This window comes from Canis aureus, chromosome 31 (genome assembly GCF_053574225.1).
Source record: "Canis aureus isolate CA01 chromosome 31, VMU_Caureus_v.1.0, whole genome shotgun sequence".
NCBI classification, from domain to species: Eukaryota; Metazoa; Chordata; class Mammalia; order Carnivora; family Canidae; genus Canis; species Canis aureus.
This window is the reverse complement of record NC_135641.1, coordinates 33005462-33011461: the sequence shown is the minus strand read 5'-3', so window position 1 is coordinate 33011461 and position 6000 is coordinate 33005462. Positions and strand designations below refer to the sequence as shown.

Genomic DNA, 6000 nt, shown 5'->3' with positions numbered 1-6000 from the left:
CATTCATTCATTCATTCATGAGAGAGACAGAGAAAGAGGCAGAGACATAAGCAGAGGGAGAAGCAGGCTCCTCATGGAGAACCCAATGTGGGACTTGATCCCAGGACCCCGGGATCATGACCTGAGCCAAAGGCAGATGCTCAATCACTGAGCCACCCCGGTACCCTGTGTTTGATTTTCAACAATCTGTGTCCTGTGGCTACAGTAGTAGATCAGGGTCTCCTTCTGGAAACACATAGAAACTTTCAGGTCACTTATATGGTACTTAAGCTGAGAATTCAAATATGCTTTGTTTCTATGTATAGAAATTGGTACATATACTTTTAGAAGCTGCAAAGTCTCAGTATCTATGGTTGTCAGGCTGGAGACCCAGGACAGCTAGTGATCTAAATTCCAATCTAAGGGAAAGTGAAGACTAATGCTCTAGGTCAATTAGGCAGGTGAAATTCTCTCATCCTGAGCCATTTGGTCTAGTCAGGTCTTCAAGTCATTAAATTGATTTCCCATGCTGCACTAGAAAGTCCATCTTTTTTATTCAGTATACTTACTCAAAGGTGAATCTCATTTGGAAACACCTTCCAGACATACAACAATGATTGTGCACTCCATGGCCAGCAAGTGACACTTAAAATTAAGTGTCACTATTACTATTCTAAATGGCAAAATTGTCTGGAAAATGACCCCAAACTACTAAAATGAATGTACCAAATATCCCCAAGAGAAGATCACCAATGACTAGACATTTACTTGTTTACTGACTACAACCAATGAATATTTTATGATAAAAATTATGAACAATGTCTTTAATGAAAAGTTAGGCTAGTATTCAATTCCACGACTATGCTGATTATGTTGTTTATTCCATGTTTAAATTCATAACTAATCTGTTGTTTTCTTTGAGTATATTTATTAAAGTCCATGTGATGTTCTATTCAAACACATTGAACATTGGCATTCCAATAGAATCATTAAACTCTTACTTTTTTGGTACCTTTAGTAAACTGTAATGTCATATTTTGAATCTAAATGGTAATCAAAACACTGTAAATGATGTGACTTAGTTTATTAAGTGTGCTAATTCATTTTGAAAACTGATTATGATAACTTATAAGACTATGCAAATGTAAAACATTAAACATGATTTGAAAACAAAAAGATACCCAAATTTGTTAAAAAATATTATTTACGAATGTAGATGTTACATCGTGAAATATTTTTATGTGTAATACCACTACATAAAAACTATTTTATAACTATGTTTTTTTTAATATTTTTTCTTTATTTATTTATGATAGTCACACACAGAGAGAGAGAGAGAGAGGCAGAGACACAGGCAGAGGGAGAAGCAGGCTCCATGCACCGGGAGCCCGATGTGGGATTCGATCCCGGGTCTCCAGGATCGTGCCCTGGGCCAAAGGCAGGCACCAAACCACTGAGCCACCCAGGGATCCCCATGTTTTTTTTTAATTTTATTAAGAATTTTCTATTGTTAGAATAAAATGAGTTCAGAAATATTATGCAACCAAAAGAAAAAAAAACAAGTAAATAAACAGAAGGTTAGACTTGTAAATATAACTGTTCTTAATAAAGGATGGCTAAAAACGGTCTCTGTGTTCCTTTAAATTTTATATTTTCTTTAGGCTTTGCCCATTTTACTTCATATTTGATACTAGTATGCCCACTGTCATATATTTGCTATATTCCTTATCATCTGCAACCCCAAAGTGGACATAGGTCCCGTTTTGTTCACAGAAACAATGCTGTTTGTTCAAAAGGTCATCCTAAACTAAAAGACAACCTACATAATGGGAGAAGATATTTGCAAATGACGTATCAGATAAAGGGCTAGTATCCAAGATCTATAAAGAACTTATCAAACTCAACACCAAAGAAACAAACAATCCAATCATGAAATGGGCAAAAGACATGAACAGAAATCTCACAGAGGAAGACATAGACATGGCCAACATGCATATGAGAAAATGCTCTGCATCACTTGCCATCAGGGAAATACAAATCAAAACCACAATGAGATACCACCAGTGAGAATGGGGAAAATTAACAAGGCAGGAAACAACAAATGTTGGAGAGGATGCGGAGAAAAGGGAACCCTCTTACACTGTTGGTGGGAATGTGAACCGGTGCAGCCACTCTGGAAAACTGTGTGGACTTCCTCAAAGAGTTAAAAATAGAACTGCCCTGCGACCCAGCAATTGCACTGCTGGGGATTTACCCCAAAGATACAGATGCAGTGAAACGCCGGGACACCTGCACCCCGATGTTTATAGCAGCAATGGCCACGATAGCCAAACTGTGGAAGGAGCCTCGGTGTCCAACGAAAGATGAATGGATAAAGAAGATGTGGTTTATGTATACAATGGAATATTACTCAGCTATTAGAAATGACAAATACCCACCATTTGCTTCAACGTGGATGGAACTGGAGGGTATTATGCTGAGTGAAGTAAGCCAGTCGGAGAAGGACAAACATTATATGTTCTCATTCATTTGGGGAATATAAATAACAGTGAAAGGGAATATAAGGGAAGGGGGAAGAAATGTGTGGGAAATATCAGAAAGGGAGACAGAACGTAAAGACTGCTAACTCTGGGAAACGAACTAGGGGTGTTGGAAGGGGAGGAGGGCGGGCAGTGGGGGTGAATGGGTGATGGTCACTGAGGGGGGCACTTGACGGGATGAGCACTGGGTGTTATTCTTTATGTTGGCAAATTGAACACCAATAAAAAAAATAAATTTATTAAAAAAATAAAATAAATAAAATTGAAAACAAAAAACAAAAAGGTCATCCTATTTTTCTTCTGAACATAGAAGATGATATTACCCTGCTTCTTTATATCTGGAGAGGAAATGTAAGTAATTGTAGCCAATATAATACAGAAGTACAACACACAAGGATTAATGCCTTTTCCACATCTGATATTTGATGAGAAACACAACTCCCAAACACAATCTTCACTCTTCCTCTTCCATAGTGACTCTGAAGGTCACACATTGTGGGCACAATACCCAAATGAAAGAATTTTAGATGGCGAGGTCACTCTGTGGAAGACAGCCATCTCAACTAGGAATATCTACCTTGGAAACTGCATAAATGAGAAACTTCTTGTTAATCCACTGACATTTTGGAATTGCTGTAATGTATTTACTTGTAATGCTAAGCTGGCTTAATTTTTTTTAAAAGATTTTATTTATTTATTCCTGAGAGACAAAGAGAGAGGCAGAGAGATAGGCAGAGAGAGAAGCAGGCTCCATGCAGGGGACTCCATGTGGGACTTGATCCTGGATCTCCAGGATCATGCCCTGGGCCCAAGGCAGGCACCAAACCACTGAGCCACTCAGGCATCCCAGCTTAAATATATTAAAAAAACAAAAACAAAAAACTAAAACCTAAGTGTTAAATAGTTTTGGTGAATATTGAATACACACTGTCTACCCCATTTGAAACATTGACATTTTGGCTGTTGGCCTCATATACACTGTCCTATTCAAGAGGAAGTCTAGGAAATCTCTATTATTGTCAAGAAAAAAAAAGGCTGGGACATTTTCACATGCAAATATCTTGATTCTTTAGTTCCTGATAATGGGATTGCTTGCATAAGCTATAAAACAACTTCTACCAACTACTCAGAACTTCCTTCTACATAAATGATGCCATATAGGGAGAGAGATAATGAGTTAGTCTCCTGTTGCCTATCATTGAGGCTCCCCCTTTCTCTGTTTTCATTTCTGATTTCTTCCAAGATAGGTGAAGCCACACATTTCACTCTTTTAGATAAGACAGTTAACTTCATCCCTATAAGTAACATAGAATAATATACTCTTGCTAATATCATACATGTTCCAAGGGTTATAGATATACTGAAGTGACTTGTTTTATCACAAATCATTTTGTAAGGTAACTCCAAATATTATAAGTAAAATAGAACATTCAGCATAGTTCTCTCAGGAGTAGTTAGGAAAAGTCAAGTAATTTGGTATCTTTGTATACATTATCAAATAAAATATTTTGGTAACTCAGACTCAAACATAAAATATCAAAAGACTATTAAAAAGATTAACATACACTACTGAGTATGTAAAATATTTACTATATTCCATAAAACAACTTCAAGAGTGAGAGATACAGGTTATTATATTGCAACCATGGTATTAATCAGCAATTAAATGTAATGGTTTTCTCTATCAATTTTAAAAGCAACACAGGTGCCCTTTAAACTAATTTGTGCACTTAAACCTCAAATACTGGAAAATATTTCTTTAGCCAAAAAACCCAGAAGTTCAGATTCTTATAATAGACTCCCATGAATATATGGTCTCAATAGAACAAATCATTATTTTTGCTGCTTCCATGTACAGAAGGGGCAAATAGAAGCAGACCAGTGATAAAACAACATAATTTATGCAGAGATAGTAGAGACATTCTTTTTATAGTTATGTTCTGTATAATCCTATTTTTATTATTTTGCTAAAAATAATCACTCTGATATCTTTTCACTTTCTATTTTTCCCAAGTGCTCCTTGGAGGTAATCCTCTAAATTCTCTTGTACAAATTTCAGTTGGAAGAGAAATTGATTCAGAAGGGTGATAAATATGGAAAAGTTATTTCAATAAAAACTGTACACCTAAGATATTTTTAAATAATTTCCCTGTTTGCTGAATGTTTGTGTTCTATAAAGTAGCATCTCTAGTCTAGAAGATTTAATGACTTTCTGATGCTTTTTCCACAATCCAAGAAGTCTGAAAAAGGCCTCTATCAATGCAATATAGATGAATTGAGCTGAAGATAACCAGGTATCAGAAGAAAATAAAATAATTATGTTCCATTTTTTCCTTATGTATCCCTTCTAGGGTATAGCCACAGTAAATTTTGGAAAACTAAAAATAGGACCCATGCCTATATGGAAGTTAAAACATCTTAACAGCCAATCATCAATTTGTATCTCATTTCCCAAATCTACATTTCTTTTTTCATTTCCAATGTTATTTCCTCTGTCAAGTTTTCATTATTTTTTCCTTAACCCTGTTTTAGAGTCTGGATTTCCTGCAACTAATTTCTGTATTCCATTCCATCATCTCAAATGCTAGTTTCTACAGAAAGAATTATTTTCTTCAAAATCCGTATAGATCATGTCATAGCCCAGGTAATTCCAGAGTGCCTATTGAATAATGGAGATATTTTAGTTTTACATTGAAAAACCCTTCAGAATATGCCCACCTCTTTAACGTCCTAACTTTTCTCCTTACAAACTTGAAGTTTCAGCCAAGCAAATTTCAAGCACCTGCCGGAATACTCCACATCCTTTAGAAACTCTATGTCTTTATACATGCTTCTATCTTTCTAAAAGATTTATTTATTTATTTATTTGTTTATTTATTTATTTGAGAGAGAAAGAGAGAGAACGAGAGAGAGAGAACACATGCACACAAATGGGGGACAGGGCAGAGGGAGAAAGAGAAAAAGTATTTCAAACAGACTCCATGCTGAGCAGGGAGCCAGACACAGGCCCAATCCCACAATCCTGAAATCACTACCTGAGCAGAAATCAAGAGGCAGACCCTAATTGAACTGAGCCACCCAGGTATCCCTCCTTCTATCTTTTTAGATGGTTATATTTCAATTCCTTTTCTAAGACCCCAAAGGAACACTATTTCTCTTTAGGTTAAGTCACCTAGAAAATTGACATATTTTTCCTTCTGTATTCTTATAGGACTTTGTTCATGTCCTATAATTTACCTGTTGGAGTCATGCTAAAGTTTGTTGAAATTAATATATCATTTAATTGACTCTTTTGGCAAATGTTTGGTGAGAAATTTGATATCTCCACTAAGATTTTGCAAATTCCTGGAAATACAGGTTCATATAATCCCTTCTTGCTCAGTGAACAATCCTGGTTGAATTCTGAAGAGCAGGTTTCTTTTTTGCCATAGCAGTACCGTACCTGCATTTTCTGTAAAAAAAAAAAAAAAAAAAAATCAAT

General features: G+C 35.8%; 1 long non-coding RNA gene across 1 annotated transcript in view; it reads right to left on the bottom strand.

Moving 5' to 3' along the window:
* Nucleotides 1–4089: 4089 nt before the first annotated feature.
* LOC144302244 (uncharacterized) overlaps nt 4090–6000 on the bottom strand; it is a 162383-nt gene continuing 160472 nt past the window's right edge. Inside the window, exon 3 of the long non-coding RNA XR_013369078.1 lies at nt 4090–5970. This is a non-coding gene — a long non-coding RNA (uncharacterized LOC144302244). The remainder of the gene's footprint in view (nt 5971–6000) is intronic.